Source organism: Pangasianodon hypophthalmus, chromosome 28 (assembly GCF_027358585.1).
Source record: "Pangasianodon hypophthalmus isolate fPanHyp1 chromosome 28, fPanHyp1.pri, whole genome shotgun sequence".
NCBI classification, from domain to species: Eukaryota; Metazoa; Chordata; class Actinopteri; order Siluriformes; family Pangasiidae; genus Pangasianodon; species Pangasianodon hypophthalmus.
The window spans coordinates 5,198,412-5,219,016 of record NC_069737.1 but is presented as its reverse complement, the minus strand read 5'-3'; the positions used below and the strand labels follow the sequence as shown (position 1 = coordinate 5,219,016).

The 20,605-nt window shown below is 41.3% G+C and overlaps 1 protein-coding gene across 22 annotated transcripts in view; it reads right to left on the bottom strand.

The window, feature by feature from the left end:
- Positions 1–20,605, bottom strand: part of LOC113545745 (receptor-type tyrosine-protein phosphatase delta) — a 370,010-nt gene that overhangs the window by 146,965 nt on the left and 202,440 nt on the right. For 10 of the 22 annotated variants that reach the window (XM_053230763.1, XM_053230771.1, XM_053230765.1 and 7 more), the window contains exon 1: positions 5,610–6,053. The exons of 1 other annotated variant lie outside the window; for it this stretch is intronic. The gene's annotated coding sequence lies outside the window, so the exon portion shown is untranslated. Of the gene's footprint in view, positions 1–5,609; positions 6,054–20,605 lie in introns of those variants that run through there. 11 more of the 22 variants (XM_053230775.1, XM_053230778.1, XM_053230776.1 and 8 more) reach the window with 2 other exon arrangements.

The window sequence follows — 20,605 nt, the reverse complement described above, 5'->3', positions numbered from 1 at the left end:
GGATTTTCTGATCTGATCCATGAATGGTCTTGCATGTGAATGTAAGGCATGCATTGTCTTAAAAAAAATAAATAAGTAAATAAAAAATAAAAAGCCTCCATCATGCTTCTGGGGTTTCACATCACTTGGAAAAAGGAGCTCAGAGAGAACATCATCAGATCAGTATCAGCTGATACTCAGAGCTTTGACATCAGTATTGCTATCAAATTTGGATTAAAAAAGAAGTAAGTGCATTACGTTTTGTCATTGACCCAGAACAACTAGCCATTTTAAAACCCAAAATGTCCACCCAAACCATTCCCACTGCATCACAGTCCAGTGGGAAAATTTCATGCTTCATGGACCTCTCATGGCTCCGCCCCCTCTGCCATGTAAATCAGTCTGCCGAGTGCACAAAGTGCCCCAAAGTTCCCCACTTCATCTTTCAGCAGCTCTTAGTGCACTAAGTTCTCCTGCGTCTCCCTGTGAACAGATTCGCACAAACAAAGTACACAATCTAAGAGTTTCCCTCCGTCTCAGGCTGACCTGAAATGACCAGTGCTACTCACTCCATCCGCATTATTCCTCTTACTCTTTCATCAGGTTATTAAAGCCAGCTACCTCTTCCTTCATCACTCCTTCCTTTTTGGTTTCATGATTGTTTTATCTCTGCTTTCTATCCATTCAAACCATTCCGCTCTCGCTCAATTCATTCATCATTTTACCCTAATCTCTCATTCTCTTCATTCTCTCCACTTATTTTAGTCTCCATTCCTTCGCTCCTGTTTCCAGCCACAAATGGCTGCAGGCGCTTGGCAGCCGCCACACTGTCCGTAACGCGACACTGTCTGTTCCAACAGCTGATGAGAGGGAGACAGAGAGAGAGAGAGAGGGTTCCTAACTTTCAGCTTCTCTCAAAACCCGTCTACATTCTTTACCATGACATGACGTGACGTGAGGAAAAAAGGAGAGGCTGAAGATTAAAACAGAGAAACCTGTCTTTTTGCCACTGAGATGGAGGGATTTGTTCAATAACTAATGCTGCTTGACAGAAAAGAGAGAGAGAGAAAGAGAGAGAGTGAGAGAGAGAGAGAGAGAGAGAGAGAGAAATTGGAGGATCATTTATGGCAATAGGAGCAGTGAAGATGTTATAATCAATACAAGTGTAAGCACCAGCCATGGAGACGTCTATATATCACAAAAAGATAGACAAAAGAGACGGGGAGAGAGAGAGAGTGAGAGAGAGGGAATGAGAGAAAAGATAGAGAGAAGGGAAAGACAAGAGAAGGAGATTGAGAGAAAGGAAGCAAATAACTGACTGACATAATAAATAAGGAAAAGTGAAAGGATGAGAGGAACGAGAGGAGAACAAAGTGCAGGACAGGGATAGAAGGAAAAAAGAGGGATAGACAGTGGTTTATAAAGTGAAGTAAAAGTTTTTCTTTCTTCCTGTGGTGTTGCTCTATTACCCTAACATTCCACTGCAGTGAGTCGCACTGCCACAAATACCCCACTGTTTCATTAGCATTGTGTTTGTGTCGTGTGTTAGTCTTTAGTGTCTTTAGCATTTCCCTCCGATGCCGCAGTGACTCAGTCTAGGAGTGTGAGGCCGGGGTTGTGGGTTTGCAGGCGCCGCTGTGTATGTGTGTGTGTGCATGTGTGTGTGTGTGTAGTTACAGCTCGTTTTTCCAAATGACGGGTTTGTAGGGTTTGGTGTTTGTGTGGGCTGAGTCCAACTCACACTCTCACACGCTACATGACAAAAAGTGCGACAGCCTGGGAAAAGCCTTCATGCTGTGAAATTCTCCGAAAACATTAAAAATGCTATAATTCTCTTGAAAATGTTCTGCCTTTTATTCTTCTGTTAAAAGTGACCTAGGGAGCAAAACCACACAGGCAACAAACGGAAGCTCACTCACTACTCTAGCAACTGGAATGACACACACCTGAGTGACACACACCGTACTGACACATTGTACTGACACACACTGGACTGACATGCACTGTACTGACAAACACTGGACTAACACACTGGACTGACACACACTGTATTGACACATTGTACCGACAAACACTGGACTAACACACTGAACTGACACACACTGGACCGACATACTGTACAGACACACACCTGACTGATACACTGGACTAACACACACTGTACAGACACATACTGTACAGACACACACTGCACTGACACACTGGACTAACATACACTGGACTGACACACACTGTACAGACACATACTGTACAGACACACTGGACTAACATACACTGGACTGACACACACTGTACAGACACACACCTGACTGATACACTGGACTAACACACACTGTACAGACACATACTGTACAGACACACTGGACTAACATACACTGGACTGACACACACTGTACAGACACACACCTGACTGATACACTGGACTAACACACACTGTACAGACACACACTGCACTGACACACTGGACTAACATACACTGGACTGACACACACTGTACAGACACATACTGTACAGACACACTGGACTAACATACACTGGACTGACACACACTGTACAGACACACACCTGACTGATACACTGTACAGACACATACTGTACAGACACACACTGCACTGACACACTGGACTAACATACACTGGACTAACATACACTGTACAGACACACACTGGACTGACAAACTGGACAGACACACACTGCACTGACACACTGGACTGACACACACGGGACTGACACACACGGGATAGACATAGACTGCACTGACACACACTGAATCAGAATTGAGAGAGAGAGAGAGAGAGAGAGAGACGAGTGCTGCAGTCTGTGTTCATGTCATTAGCGAGTGAGTGATGGATGGATGGATGGTTTGCTGGCACACTTGATGGAGGAGGATATAATGAAAACAAGACTAATAATAATGTCCTCAAATCTTCCTCGGAAATATGATTGATTGAGTGATTGATTGTGTGTGTTGGGTCTTTGTCAACCTTTGTATCAGCCTTCCTTCATACAGACACACACACATGCACACACACTGGACTGAAATCGAGTTTTCTGAACAGACAAGGGAAGGGAAAGCAGCGTTCTCGATCCTTGCGTTCTCGTCTTCAGCGAGATTGGAAATCGAAGGTGTTTCCATGGCGTTAATTGCAGTGTGTCAGAGAGAGGCGCTGAGTGCGGACTGTTCGAACCCGAGCGCCTGTAAAAGTGCACACAGCACGCGAGCCTGTGTGACCTGGAGCCAGCAGGGTGGAAGTGCTGACAAAATGCAAACTGGAGAATGCTCTACTGTTCCACACACACACACACACACACACACACACACACACACGTTTACAGAACACTTAAGTCCCATTTTTAACACCTCACTGCACCAGGCAGTTACTGGCCCCTTCTCAGCAGACAAATACAGAGAGAGAGAGAGACACATGATGAGACAGAAAGAGATGGGTGGAGAGAAAGAACGAGTGAGAGACAGAGGGAGAGTTCTACAGTGTAGCTCCGCCCCCTCAGTCTTTCCCCACACGGGGCGCCGAACACTGTGAGAGAGAACATATGGAGTTCATCCAGCATAAAGCCCTGAACCTGCACTGTGCCTGTAAATCTCTCTCCCGTCATCACTCTCTCCGTTTAACAACGATCACACTGATGGATGGACAGTGACGGCAAAGCACATCTTACACACACCTGACCCTTTCTCACACACATGTAACCCATCACACACACTAACGAGAGCAGTGTGAGCCAACAGGTCAGTCTCTCAGCAGGTGCAGGTACAGTACCGTACACAGCTGCAGCGAGTGAGCCGAGAGAGAAGCCCAACACCGACACCACCGAATAAATACCAGAGCAACACTACGCAATCTTCACGAGCACAATCGCTCATCAGAAGGGGCATCAGGAGGGACAGAGACCCCCAGCGGCCCCACGACAGACAAGCCAGAGAGTGAGATAGAGGAAAAAAGAAGCAGAGGGGACTGGGCCAAAAAAAGGCTGAGAAAAATGAGACCACAGACAATAAAATAAAAATGTGGGGAAAAAACTGAAAGAAGAAAAAAGAAGCAGGGAGCAATGAGACAACACAGCACAGAAAAGAGAAAGATTAAAAAAACAGTGAAATAAGGAAAGGAGTATAACAAGAGGAGAAGATTATAGCATAAAAAGGAAAAACAGAAAAAAGTGGTGAGGAATGAGACAATAGAGGTAAAAAAAAAAGAGAGAAAAAAATAAAAGAAGCAGGAGCAATGAGTTGCCAGAGGTAAAAAAAAAAATAAACCTAAAAGAGCAAGAAAAAAGCTATAAAGAAAATTTTTTAAAAAGAATTAAGAAAAGAAGCACAGGGAGAAGAACGTATAAATGATATATATGCACACAAACACACACACACACACACACACACAAATAGAAACAGATACAAAATTAGAGAAGAATAAGATGATAAAACTAACAGAAAAGAAAAGAAAATGGCAGCTGCTTTTTGGACAATGATCACTTAAAATAAATATTTAAGTTAAATATTTGTCTATAATGTGAATGTATATCTTCCATGTTCAAGATTTCAGAAACCAGTGAAGGGCACATAGAGAAAGAGATCTACCACCACACACACACACACACACGCACGCACACACACGCACGCACACAGACAAAAGTTACAATCGGACAATCCAACAAGCTCACACTCAGTAATATTCCACACAGAGCAGTGACCCGGAGAGAGTGTGTGTCTGTGATAACGCTCTTTAACATTTAACCCTTGACCTCTAACAGACTGGACTGTCGGGTCCACCATACAGCCGTGTACAGTAACCTTCACACTGTTCCACTCTTTAGATGGAATAATGGTATACAGGTATATGGTGTATAACCTCAAACACCTCACATACACAACAGCAGGTATTCTTACTCTACAACACACTCCTTCAACTACAAGCGGCAGCTTCAGAGATATAATAACCCTCTTCATATCCGTTATACAGGAATAAACACAGTTAATCTTCTTACGTCTGAAAGACCAGACTGTCACATATCATGTGTGTGTTTGAATATCTGTAGTGTTGTATTTAACAGTGTGCAGTTTAGCTATTGCTTCATGATGTGTTATAAAAATACAGTTCTGTGCATGCTATTATAGCTTATATGGTATATAACATTATATAAACATGGCCTAAATGTCTATATACACATACATACAGTATGTATGTATATTATACTATTTAATACATCACACACAACAGTGCTGTGTGATCATCCTTAAAAATAAGAGCTGTCACTGGACTGTTAAACACACACACACACACACCACATTAAAGCCCCGTATAGGCTACATGTGCAGTATACCGCGCGCACACACACGCCAATGCTCGAATAATGCAATGTATGAAAAGCCGAAACTGTCGCGCGCAGCCTACAATCCTGCGACCGCACAGCGAAGAGCGCGCGCACAAACCCTAAAACCCCTAAACCTTTATAACCCTCGCACACACGTACACACACGCACACACACACACACACACACACACAGAGTAGCTGAAATCGCACCCGTTCCGCACGCATCCACCGCGCGCTGGGATCACTCCGAAAAAAAAGTTGGGCAAAAAAAGAAAAAGAAAAGAAAGCATCGCGACTCTTACCGTGTCATCCTCCTCCTCCTGCTCCTGTCCGCGATCGGTGACAGTCTGATCGCCTTTCTTTAAACACAAATCCAATCAGTGCGTATGAACAGCGTGCGCGTATCCAGCGCGTGTATCGTGCGCCTCGAGCCGTCTCCTCTCTCCTCTCTCCGCTCCTCTCACGCGCTGCTCCCGTCTCCCGTCCCGAGAGTTGATGAACTTTCTGATTTGCTTTTTTTTCCCCTCGCTGTTATTATTATAGATTTTTTTTGCGACAAGCTGTCCCTCAGCGCGCGCACAGACAGAGAGCGACACCGGGTCGCGACAGTACAGTCCCGTTTCCCCGAGCGCTTTCACGTCTTCATGATCGCGAGCGCGGAGAAAGACTGAGCGCGTGCAGTCTGCGCGAACCGAGCACAGCGGCGGAGTCAAGTCTCTCTCTCTTTCTCTCTCTCCCTCTCTCTCTGGTGGTGAGACTCTACAATTCGGACTGCACGAGAGAGAGCGCTCGAGCCTGGGAAACCGAGGGAGGGTGACGTCACTCACTGGGATTAACTTCTTTTGAGAGAGAGAGAGAGAGAGAGAGAGAGAGAGAGAGAGAGGGATTTTTTATGGATTTGTTGCATTATTATTATTATTATTATTATTATTATTATTATTATTATTACTTCTACTACTACTACTAGTACTACTACTACTACTAATAATAATAATAATAATGCAGTGAAAATGTGTTAGAACTCTGTGTGTGTGTGTGTGATCTGACTGCTCTCCTCATGCTTTGTGTCCCTGAAACACTATTGATGTGTGTGTCTGTGTGTGTGTCTGTGTGTGGTGTGTATTTGTGTGCCTGATCTGACACACTTCTGTTCATGCCTCCTGTCTCTAAAGCCCTATGATGTATCAGAGTCTCAGTGTGTGTGTGTGTGTGTGTGTGTGTGTGTGTGTGTGTGTGTGTGTGTGTGTATTTGCCTGTAGCAATGGTGTTCTGCTAGGATTCACCTCAGTGGCAGCAGCCCAAAGCTGGTGTGTAACTTTTGCCCACGGGCCGTAAAATTCTGTCTCAAAACATGACCGGAGTTCATCACTACCCGAGTCCAAACACCCCCCCCCACACACACACACGCACGCACACACACAGCAGATTGCTTCATGTGTGTGAGACAGTGTGTAATAGTTTGAGAAAGACCCATCATACTGTGATCATCAGTCGGGAATGAGGCTCCTGTTTCTCATTTCTGCTGAACAATGAACAATAATGAGAGAAAAGATGGGCGTGTTTACAGCTCACACTCAACACAGACACACGGCGAGACGTTTTTAACAAAACTTTGCATCTTCTAAGTGCATCTTCAAAGAACTGTACACACCCGGCTGAGTTTTTTAACCTCTTCAGAAGACAACATTTACTGTGTTAAACAGGTTTAAAAAGCAATATCCAATTTATCTACCTAAAAACATCAACAAAACTTTATCATCATTATTTTGCCTGTGTGTGTGTGTGTGTGTGTGTGTGTGTGTGTGTTACCCCTGAGTGCAATTTTACAACAGTGCTGATTGGATTTACACTGCTCTCCTGGGTCATCTCAGCATTCTTTGCGACATTGATGATGGACTCAGCAGTCCAAACTGATTAAGAGAACACTGAGGTGTTCATCACACTCACTAACTCTCACTGTACACTAACAACCTCCATTTTATTCTCTTCTACTGGACTGTAAATTCTGTCTGACACAGTTCATCATTCATTCATCTTCAGTAGCAACTTTATCCTGGCCTGGTGGATCCTGAGCCTATACCGGGAACACGGAGCACAAGACGAGAGTACAATGTGCACCTGAATAGCCAATGAGTATAGCTACAATGTAGGTGAACTCCAATCTTCAATACTTCAACAATCAATACAAAACAGATAAACTACACCCCCCCAAAAAAAGCGCCCACAACTCATTATTGCATCATCAAGCCATTAACATGCACTTTAGATAAAAAGATTAAAGTACGCTTGTTAGGACATAACCCATTCACATTATATGGGATTTTGGGATGAGCACAAAGACGGTTGTGAAATGGTAGCGTGAGCATCGTATTGAAAACTTGAAGCAGATTTACGCTCTGCATTTAACCCATCCAAGTGCGCGTACACAGTAGTGAACACACACACACCGTGAACACACACCCGGAGCAGTGGGCAGCCTTTTTTGCTGCGGCGCCCGGGGAGCACTTGGGGGTTCGGTGCTTTGCTCAAGGGTCTCACCTCAGTCGTGGTATTGAGGGCAGAAGAGAGTGCTGGTCATTCACTCCCCCCACCTACAATCCCTGCTGGACCTGAGACTCGAACCCACAGCCTTCAGGTTCACCTTCGGGTTGCAAGTCCGACTCTTTATCCATTAGGCCACGACTGCCCCTTGTGGAACTGGAGCCTGAGCTTTTGTTAAATAAAAAAAAAAAAAAAAAAGGATACCGTTTCACTAATAAACAGATGTATGAACTAGGAAGAAAGCACTAGAGGGAGGTATGTGCAGCACAGAGTATTACTAGCATTACCAGTCACACATGCTAAATATTATAGAGGATTAAAGCTAGATGAAATATCTTTATCTCCTTTTGCTCAGGGATATATGTCAACTCAAAACCTCCTGTTCCAGAGGTGTATGCCTTCAAGACAAAATCCTACCATAGCTGTAAAAATCTATACATTTCTGCAGGTGTATATTCGAAAAGTCCAGTGGCTAACATGTGCTGTCATCTACTGTGGGCCCTGTGAATTTCTGTCCATGTCCATTTTTATGATTTTTTTTTATTCCACACTTTTTACAGCTCCACCAAATTCCAAAACATATATTTAAATAGCAAAAAAGTACTTGACTTGTAAAACCAGAACCATTGCTTTATCATAATATATTAACAGGACCATTAGACCCTGATAAATATTGATGCCTTATCACTGTTGTCATCCTGAGACACCACTTTGTCCCTGTCTCTCTAGACAGTTCTCGAGCTCTGCTGTCGACTAGACTAATAGCTTTTGTAATGAGGTGCAGTTTGACTGTGATTCAATCAAATGCCTGAACTTCTGTTGCTGCATTCATGCAGAGAAGCTATTCATCAGACAAAAAAAAAAAAAGTCCAAGTGTCCCAAAAAAAAAAAAGTCCAAATGCTGTCCATTCTGTAGTCAGGAAGCCTACTCAGGGGCTTTTAAAGGGGAGGGACCCTGGTAGCTATTTGGAGGGTCGTTTCAACTTCATTATGAAATGATTATGAATCTTCATTGTAAAATCATTACAGTGAAGATCTGTGTGCTACTGTTACACTAAATGGAAACAATGGTTATATAAACTGGCTAGTTTATCTATCTGTTCTGGTACAAACAAATTAACATTGTATTTTTTATGGTAAATTTGAAGCTAAATGGACTTTTAAAAACACTTTAATGCACGTTCCATGGTCTAGTACTACCTCAGGTAATATGTTGTAGCTTGTGCATTTATATTGGTGTTTGTAAAAAAAAAATTTTTTTTTTAATAGTGGTAAATCAATGCTAAGGCCATCTGTTCATAAATCAAAACTCTGGCTTCACCTTAAAAAACTGATATGGAAGTTTACTGTAAATGGAAATTACATTCAACCCCAACAGATGCATGCCCATTCAGCGAATCGGTGCAGCCTTTCGTGCACTGAAAAAACCTGTCATAGTAGCAGTGATCCACTAAGAAAACTGTCCCAGTAGCAGTGATCCACTAGGAAAACTGTCCCAGTAGCAGTGATCCACTAGGAAAACTGTCCCAGTAGCAGTGATCCACTAGGACAACTGAACCAGTAGCAGTGATCCACTAAGAAAACTGTCCCAGTAGCAGTGATCCACTAGGACAACTGAACCAGTAGCAGTGATCCACTAGGAAAACTGAACCAGTAGCAGTGATTCACTAGGAAAACTGTCCCAGTAGCAGTGATCCACTAGGACAACTGAACCAGTAGCAGTGATCCACTAGGAAAACTGAACCAGTAGCAGTGATCCACTAGGAAAACTGAACCAGTAGCAGTGATCCACTAGGAAAACTGAACCAGTAGCAGTGATTCACTAGGAAAACTGTCCCAGTAGCAGTGATCCACTAGGACAACTGAACCAGTAGCAGTGATCCACTAGGAAAACTGAACCAGTAGCAGTGATCCACTAGGACAACTGAACCAGTAGCAGTGATCCACTAGGAAAACTGAACCAGTAGCAGTGATTCACTAGGAAAACTGTCCCAGTAGCAGTGATCCACTAGGACAACTGAACCAGTAGCAGTGATCCACTAGGAAAACTGAACCAGTAGCAGTGATCCACTAGGACAACTGAACCAGTAGCAGTGATCCACTAGGAAAACTGAACCAGTAGCAGTGATTCACTAGGAAAACTGTCCCAGTAGCAGTGATCCACTAGGACAACTGAACCAGTAGCAGTGATCCACTAAGAAAACTGTCCCAGTAGCAGTGATCCACTAGGACAACTGAACCAGTAGCAGTGATCCACTAGGAAAACTGAACCAGTATCAGTGATTCACTAGGAAAACTGTCCCAGTAGCAGTGATCCACTAGGACAACTGAACCAGTAGCAGTGATCCACTAGGAAAACTGAACCAGTAGCAGTGATTCACTAGGACAACTGAACCAGTAGCAGTGATCCACTAGGAAAACTGTCCCAGTAGCAGCGATTCACTAGGAAAACTGTCCCAGTAGCAGCGATTCACTAGGAAAACTGTCCCAGTAGCAGCGATTCACTAGGACAACTGAACCAGTAGCAGTGATCCACTAGGAAAACTGCCCAGCAGCAGTGATTCACTAGGAAAACTGTCCCAGCAGCAGTGATTCACTAGGAAAACTGTCCCAGCAGCAGTGATCCACTAGGAAACAGTCAGAGAGATAAATCTTTAGTTTTATCTCTAGTGTTGTGCAGTGTGGTCACTCTAGGGTTTGTACTAGGAAGGGGCTCGCCGCTTGATAAATTTACACCAAATTTAGTCCAATACTTTAGTGCAAAGAACCAACTGACCAACAAAGGAATGAAGGAAGGAACAAACAAACAAAAAAAAAAAATGAAAGAACGAACAGATGAACAAACCAACCAGCCAATTGAACAACTAACCAACAAAGAAAAGGAGGAAGGAATGAACAAACCAACAAATGAAAGAACAAGTGGACAACTCAATCAAGAAACTAACCAACAAAGGAATGAAGGAAGAAACAAACAAACAAATGAAAGACTGAATGGACAAACCACTCAACCAACCAACAAACAAATAAATAATGGACTGCCGTCCCATCCAGGGTGTATTGCCGCCTCACATCCGTCATTCCCATGATAGGTTCTGGATCGAGCGCAACCCAGACCAGGATAAACTGATTTCTAAATATGAATGAATGAAGAACAATTAAGGATTCTTCTGTGGTCACTCTGGAGGAACCCTACAGCAGAATGTTTCTCTTTTAGAAAAAAAATTCCAACCTAGAATACTATTTGGAAGCTAAGAACCCTTAATTATACCAAGAACCCACTGAATAAAACTTTTTCTATGAACAGTCTCCCTTTAATAGATAATATATTAATAATATATAATAGAGTAAAATGAATAACTGAAAAGAATGAGGACGTCAATCACCTCAAAGTATAGGAGCATGTAAAAGACAACACTCCTAGACAAAGACACGCATATAGAGACAATTCAGGTGTCTTCTGAAGATTGTAATGGAATTTGCACAGCTACATTTTCTTATGATGAACATTGACATGTTTATTCATTAAACCTTTGCTCCAAACTAAAAATAGTATCTACACACAGCTCTAAAATTTCATTCTGAGGTTGCTCCTAACCCAGTAAATTACAAATGAGAATTTAAGCCTATAAACCAAGCAGGATAAGACTGGATAACACTAACAAGACAAATCAGATCTGTGGCCTTCGCCTTACGCAACGGCTCTGATCAGAACTGAAATCTGCAAGGTTGTGACCTAGGAGCAAAAGGAGAAAGTGATTTGTGCTCTTCATTTTGTGGCGCTGAGCTGCTTGTGAGATGTAATCAGAGACTTAGTGAAAGTGGGGGTAAACCAGGCATCGTGAAAATTAATTTCACACCGAGATTCACTCTCACCTGGATCTGTATCTCCCTAAGAGGATGAGAGAAGTTTAATACGTCGATAATGCAGAGTGCTAGAAGAATCGAGCAGTTTTATGGCTGCTGGCTGGACGTGGAGGACGCGCGGAGACACGTTCAGAGTCCCATCACCTCACAGGCATGGAAACAAATCACTCCAAACTGACAGAATTATACCAGACAGATCCTGAGCTGCCGTATCACATGTCCACTTTCACAATACGCCTCATTTTCTTCTCAATGATGATAAGGATAGGCCTAGATTTGCCAATGTGTCAGTTTGAAAACGACAAGTGTGGAAGATTTAATGATTGCAGCTTGGCGGAAATTTGAAAAATGATGTTAGGTGTCATATAAAGGTTTTATAAGAGTTTATAAGAGATTTTGGGTCAATCATGTTGAGAATTCAAAAGTAAGAAGATAAAAATTTCCTGAGCGCAAGCCAAAGATAATGTCTGACCACAAATGAGACAGACTGAACTACCCTACAATACGACGAAGATTAATGAAATCAAAGCAGTGCTGAATAAAGCGATTGTTTCTTAAAGACGGCAGGAAGAGGTGGCGCTCTCACTTCTATGTGTAAGCTGATATCATATACGTGTCTATGGGAAATTATAAATGCAAGATTGAAAAAAAGACAAACATACAAACTAGTTAAATTGTTCACATCAAACCCAAAAGCTCATTTCATTTGGGCAAATTCTTTAAATAGCACAAAATCAATATTTTCAGTGGCTTGCTTTCATAGTAAAGAGTAGAGTGAGTTGCTAGAGGAGCTCCTCGCTAATCAGTCTAGCACAGGTGGCTAGGTTTTGAACTTCTTGATGAAACTGAAAGAGTATTCAAAGCATTTCTGGCTGCACATTATTATTCCCCTGAACGCAAACTGCACTCAGTAAAAGTGACCTGATGGGAGAAAACAGTCTGCAACTATTTGGTTCAACACAGCAGGTCAAAACATCTGTCTATCTATTTTCTAAGCAATATTAGAGCATTTCAAGGTTGTGTCTCTTTGTGGCACCCATTAAAGCTCTGTTATAGAAAAAAAAACAACTATTAAGACAATCATTAGCCAGCACTGCTAATTAAGTGTGCCTCTGCCATGCTAACACTAATTTTACTAACACTAATTTAATTTCGAGATCTCAGACTGAGTAAAAGCTGTCTTGTAATGCTAATGCTGAATTAACTCGAACTGTAAAATGTGCTTCCCCAACTTAGACAGTCACTGAGGCTTGTAAAAATGCAGCCAAACTTAAAGAAACACACTAGTATGTTATGGTGAACAGGATTCGCCATAGCTATTAGGAATTGTATTTTTATTTTTAATTTGACATACCAACACGATGTTCTCGATTAGCGTATATGATCTGAACCATTGTGTATATTTTTACTCTGTACATGCACACTCTTACTAAAGGACTTTATCGAACAAATTAAAAGGCTAGGTAACATTTTCTTTATAGCAATAACAATAATAATAATAATAATCTAAGAACCAATGGCAGTAATGAATTAATAATAAATCACTAATGAATTTACAGTACATATATGATAATTATTATATGATGCTCATGATGGACTTTACTGCTTCAGGAGATCAGCAAGATACATGGGCACTTTAACTATTCAAAGCTATAAATGTCATGAGCAGGACTTTGTACGCAACTGTTGGCCAGACTTAGTACCCAACATCAATATTTCTGTTTTCTATTAATCTGTCTTTTACACTTTTCGTATTTTTAAAAATTCTACTTATGCTAATCCCTACTGCTTCCACATGAGTACATTACCTGGACCACCATAATGTTTGAATAGGAATGACGGATGGGCACACGGCCATGGTTGCTGGCACAAGCCCAAGTCTAATATCTCTATATGCTTCAGTATGTATTCTTACACAGCTTATCACGTCAATATGTGGTTATATCATTCAGATAATGTAACACCGTAAAGCCGGGTCCCAAGTGCTATCCATCTCCTCTTATCAAAAACATGCTAATGGATCTCTCCCCCTCCTCTCTCTATTAAGTTACAGTACTGTTGGGTCTAACAGCCTATTAATCTCTCAAGTAAGATAATGTATGTTGTACTGAAAACAACATTAAGATGAAACATTAGAATACAAATGATGTGTCTTTGTGTGCGCTTTAATGTAAGATAATAATTTATTGTCCGTTCACAGAAATTTGTCTGGCTCAGCCAGCTCCATCAACAGTCAGACATGGACTCAACAGCAACAGCAGCAGCAACAACAACAGCAGCAATAACAACAACAGCAGCAACAGCAACAAAAGCAACAACAGCAGCAGCAGCAACAACAACCACAGCAGCTGCAGCAACAACAGCAGCAGCAACAACAACAGCAGCAATAACAACAACAGCAGCAACAGCAACAAAAGCAACAACAGCAGCAACAGAAAGAACAGCAGCAGCAGCAACAACAACCACAGCAGCTGCAGCAACAACAATAGCAGCAACACCAACAACAGCAACAACAGCATCAGTAGCAGCAACGGCAACAACAACATTAGTCGCAGCAACAAAAACAGCAGCAGCAGCAACAACAACATTAGCAGTAGCAGCAGCAACAACAATAGCAACAGTAACAACGCCAGCAACAGCAGCAGCAACAACAACAGCAACAACGACATTAGCAGCAGCAACAACAACAATAGCAACAACAACAACAGCAGCAGCAGCAGCAGCAGCAACAATAGCAACAGTAACAACAACAGCAACAGCAGCAGCAACAACAATATTAGCAGTAGCAGCAACAACAATAGCAACAACAACAACAGCAGCAGCAGCCACTGCAACAGCAGCAGCAGCAGCAACAGCAACAGCAACAGCAACAACAACATTAGCAGCAGCAAGAACAACAACAGTATTAGAGTCAAACCTGAGCACAGATATACAGGAATTTTAAACACACACTATAACTGGTACTGTTTTCTGCTCCTGTCCACAAGCTGTTTTTGTGCGTATTGGCCAGTCCAAGCAAAAAGTTTTCCTAACAAAAATAATATTGTCCAACAGTTTGGATCAAATTCTTACGGTCATTTCATTTTAGGTTCTATGTAATCTATGTAATTTCTTTTGATTCTTTCACTACACTTACAGTTACTGTATGTTAAAGTGTCTTTTGCAGCAACAGGAAGTCCATAGAACATATAATTTAGTCACCTGAGTTAGATTAGTAAATCAGTAGTTAAATTAGTAGTTTATAATGTGTACTCTGATTCTGTCCAATGCCACTGAGCAAAAGTTCACTCCACTGCGTGAGGAAATAAAAAACATAACACAATATACTCTACGTAGATTTGCCGATCTATCGGATGGCTGCATGTTGAAGGGCTTCTCTGTATGCAAAACACCTCTGTCCACCTGTTCAACCCTTTGAGTGACAGTTGCTGTGGCGACAGCATCTGCTGTCGTGGAGACAGTGAGCAGCCTGCGGAACAGGAAGCTGTCGTCAAACTGGCAAGGAGACAGGAAGCAGCGTGATGTCACACAGCAAGATATCGCCCGCGGGGACGAGCGGAAGGGTGGAAATGAAGGGATGGAGCATGGGGTGTGTTCAAGAGGGAAAATAATAATCAGTGGGGAAAAAAAATAAAAGGAAAGAAGCAACCACTAGGTGAAAGGACTAACATGACTCTTGTAAGTTCAAAAGATCAGAACTACAGGCATGGGATAGTAAAACAGTGAAGAAAAAAAGCACAGCTGCTATATAGCTGGTAACGTATTTTGTTTATGTTGAGAGCATAAAGCTGGCAAAAAACATGAACGCGCAAGTACAACAAAATGATTAAAAACAAACTGCCATTATAGCAAAATACTAAAACTCAATTACTTGGTCCTTAAAGAAAATCAGAGAGGCTGATTTGATCGGATATAACAAACTACACCTCTTCATAATGTACACTGACAGTCAAAAGTTTGTACACCCCTGCTCATAGAAGGTCTTCCCTTTTTTATATTTTCTGCTAATTTAGAACAATAATATACATTAACGCTATGAAATAGCACACATGGAGTTATGCAATAACCCAGAAAAAAGTGTTAAAGAAATTCTTGAAATTCTTAACAGTATCAAAAGCATTCCTGATGAAGTTTTGCACACTAATTGGAATCGTCTCAACCAGCATAATGGTTCAGCCAGGAGGCTGTTTTAAAGTTCAAAAATAGGCTGAGCAAAACCGATTTTTTCGCTCTGCTTGAAAACTACTTGTTAAAATACATTTGATTCTCAATAAAGTTCAACCATAAGCCTTTATTACAATGCCTTGTAACATACTGTATATAATCAGTCTAGTGTGTCAGTTAATGCATATTCCTGCAACTGTATGCCATATGTTTGCTCTTGTGCCATGATCATGAAAACAGGGACTCTTTTTGCTCTGAGATTTGCTCTGTCGATGAGTTATTGTGTGCTTCCAGGACAAACTGATAGAAGTGTCATTGTATGTGTATAAAAAAGAGTGGAGGAATAATGAAGGTCTGTCGGGCGTTGTGCAGAGGCAGGGAATGTGCGCTTGCCTGTTCTGCTTTATGCTGTTTATCTCTGATTCTTTCGAGCAAAAAGCCCAGTCAGAGCGAATTTGAGCCTATTCTAGAGCGTGACAATGAACCTGTCCTCCCTCTCTCTCTCTCTCTCTCTCACACACACACACACACACACACACATGCACTCTCTCTCTCTCTCTCTCTCTCTCTCTCTCCATGCTCTCTCGGACACGCTTCTCTCCCTGCTCGACCCTGACGCACGCGTTTACCCAGAGTTCTCTCCTCCGTGGCAGATTGATCAGCAGCATTGTGTCTCTCGCTCCATCCATTTTACACTTCACTGTCCATGAAAGACTGCTGCTACACTGATGTAGCAGAGAGAGAGTGAGAGAAAGAGAGAGAGAAAGAGAGAAGCAAAAAGTGAGAGGGAGATTGAGTGAGAGAAACAGAGAGAGAGACTCTGCTGTTGACATTTTCTTTCTTTTTTTTTAAGCCGTCACTGGTTAGCTTTGGTTTAGATGGGCATCTTTGTAGCTCTAAAAGGTGTGTGGCTTCAGGTGAAAAAAGAAAAGAAGAAAAGGATAGAGGATGTTCACACATGACTACACAGACACAGACACACACACACACACACACATTGGTCTTACTATCCTTGCGAGAACCTTCACATAATTATTACTTATTAATGCGGCTAATTATTGCTGTGCCGACACCTAAATCTAACTCTATAACCTTAAGATTTTTTTAAATTTATAAATCTAACTTTTAAACCTTTTAGCAGCCCTGATTCTTGTTTATGAGACGGTTTGCATATGTCTTATTTATGTCCATTTTGTATTTGGATGAAAGATCCAGCTTCAACATATTGAAGACTTTAGACACGTTTTACTCTAAAACAAGTGTTTGAGACAGTCGATATTTAAATAAACTAAAAATCTCGTATCCAATCTACTATCCAAAGAAAACTGAGACTCAGAATGTGGTTCTGGTTGTAAGCAACTCTAAATGGATGTAGCAAGACACATATTGTGTGCTTTATTGTTTTAATATAAGTAGAGAAAATATAATAGTAGTTTAAGTTAACTAGTTTAATCAATAGATTGTCAGTAGTAGTTCCTTCTGGGATTTGAACCACCACCCTCGCTGTACACACTGAAATCACCTCATAAATACTGAAAACACACACATACACAGACACACACACAGAGTTTAGTGATGTTTCAGCTCTAGTTCACACGTCTGAGCTGATGCAGAGCTGAACCAGGTATGCATAAGGCCTAACAGAGCAGGATTGGATTTTAGGCTAAATCTCAGGATTTCCTGCTGCGTGGTCGTCTCGGTCAGCAGTGTCTTGGTCACTTCAATATTTAGACCTGGAATACAGCTGCAGAAACCGTCAGACCCACTAATTGGACACAGAGTTACAACTTTTATTGACCAGGTCTAATTACTGGCGTCATTTTCATTTATGACTCTCTGCATCTGCACTCTGTTAGAGGGGAAAGTTCAGCAAAGTGTTATCTGCACACGCGAGTGTTTCGCTCTGCTCTATCACACCACCGCGCCAGTAAGGAGGAGTCACGAATAATATTAACTACTAAGATTTTATACACATTACATAGGTGTTATATTGTATTTATGTTTACATATATATACTGATTTACGTACGTTTATGTGTATGTTTATATGTAAACATGTATGTATTTCTGCACACATGTAATACTGTAGTTATGTCAATGTGAATAATAGTACATGTATTCATGAGTCCAATATTATGTGCACTTAAATGTCTATAAGACTATATTTGTTCATATATGTACCATGTAGGTGCATACATGTGCAGCAAATAGTAGTATTCGTGTACATTGCACAAGCAAAAAAATGTCTTAAATACAGGCAAATTCACAAAATTTCTTTTTAATTAGACTGTATTTAAGGAAATATTATATTAAGCCTATTTCTATAATTTACGCTCATTTCAAGCTTGAAATTGTCTTGTTATATAATTTTGGTAGGGAATTTTGCTTAAAATTATCTACCACCAGAATAATACAATTAGCTTAAAATTATAATATATATATATTTTTCATTATAATCTCATAATAAGAAATATTAAATAGCATTTCCTTTATTTAATATATCCTAACTTGCTATCATTTTTTGCAGTGAAGTCTCAGAACCTAGGAAAAGGACACTTCCACTCTCAAACTTTGTATTTGTTCAGATGGAAGAATTTTGTTTTCTTATAATATTATTAATAAGATGAAACTTAATGCATCCACACGTCTTAAATCTCTATGGTTTGTTAGTTTTCAGTCAGCCTGAGAGGGGAAGCTTTCACTTGAGGCCAGTGTTGCGTAAGTGCATGCTTACCAGCCTCTTGTAGGATTACATAACCTGCTGTTTTGGAGGTAAGGACTGTACTGAAGTTTGGCACAATCCACACACACACACACACACACACACTCACAAACACACTCTTTAACTCTGTATATAAAGGACAGCTCCAATCCAACCTAAACATCTGCACAAACTCACAAAGTCTCCTGTGGATGAGTGGAGAACCTTACACATTACCAGAACAAACACAACACCACTGGAGTGTGTCATGATGTCAAGTGTTGTAGTAACTCTTCTGTATTTGGGAAACTACAATGTGCATACTTATGCAAGTTGCTGCTTCACCTTGAACCCTGTGACATGAGACAATCATAACATTCTATATCCAGTTGTAAAGCAATATTACAATTACTGGTGATAAAAGATTACATTATAAGCTCATTTTTCTTCAGTGTGCTCTAGATATAATATTTGATTACACATAATTATGAGATGTTATGGCACATATGTCATAACTGTTAGAATAAGTGTTACATTGTCTCTCACACCTGACATGCGCTATATTTCCAATAAAACATTATGACTTCTAGTATGATGTTATTGTTAAGTCTACAACACCATCATACTTGTCACTATTACGCAGTTGTTGCTAGGGTTATGACATCACTGACAAACAGTACACTATGTAGAGAACAATATTTAGCATCTATGCCAACAATACTAATATCATAAATTGTAGCAAATGTCCTCAAGTTGGGTGAACTCCATTCTGATTAGGTAGGAAACATTTTCTGGCTGCATTTGCATTGTCACATTCAAAGCCAATAAAACAGAACAAACAGCAACAAAAAAACCAACGCAAATAATTTCTTTTTCACTTGTTGCCCATTCATAGCCCAATTACACACACATGCACACACATACACCATCTACTCTTGCTGTGTAAATGGCTTTCAATGCCAGACCACGCATGTGTGTTCCCTGCAGCGATTTTAAATATCATAAACCCGGGTAATGAGGAATGACTGTATGGTAATTGTTATTCATGTCCTCTTGTCGTGTGGTTGACCAGAACTCACCCTACGGCACACACAGAGAGGAACAGAGAGGAAGAGACAGCAGAGCTGCTGAAGCAATACATTCAAAGTAAATAATGTTTCAAAATGTTCTATCATGATACACAGAAAGCATTTTCAGACTGATTTCATACTGCAGTCTCCTGAAGTCGCCTTGTGAACTGCAATTGTGTGCGCAAATACGTACAATTGAAATGCAGGTATTATAGTTGTGGAAGCCCAGTTGAAGACAAAAAAAGATACAGTATCATTTTAGAGAACAGAGGGATGTGAGGTCAGCAGCTGGAGAGAAGGACAAGCAGGTGCAGAGACAGAGAGAGTGCCAGTGGGTAGTGCGCAAGGGGATGATAGGAGTGCGCTAACAGGAGCTGACGTGACTAAAGCATCGGCTAATTCTGGAGCGGGCTGAAAGACGGCTCCGGAGCTCATGTGCATACAGAGCACGCAGGAGATACGCCCACCATGCACATCCCCACACAGCAACGACACGATTGCATCTTGCAATATTCTATAGAATACTCTCCAAAACAAACACACTCACGCTTTCTATTGCAGAAGGGCTGAAGAAAGCATGCCTGACTGAAACAACTGAACTCCTAGACCCTATAGAGATTATGCTGCAGTGATGTTACAGGTCCTGGTATTTTGTACATCAGGTTCAGAAAGCAGTATTAAATCAATCAGATGCTCGATTGGATTGAGATCTGGGGAATTTGGATCTGAAATCAACACCTTGAATTCTTTGTCATGTTTCTCAAACCATTCCTGAACAATTTTTGCAGTGTGGCAGGGCACTTTCCTGCTGAAAGAGGCCACTGCCATTAGGAAACCGTTGCCATGAAGGGGTGTATTTGGTCTTCAACAGTGTTTAGGTAGGTGGTAAGTGTCAAAGTAACATCCACATGAATGCCAGGACCCAAGGTTTCCCAGCAGAACACTGCCCAGAGCACCAC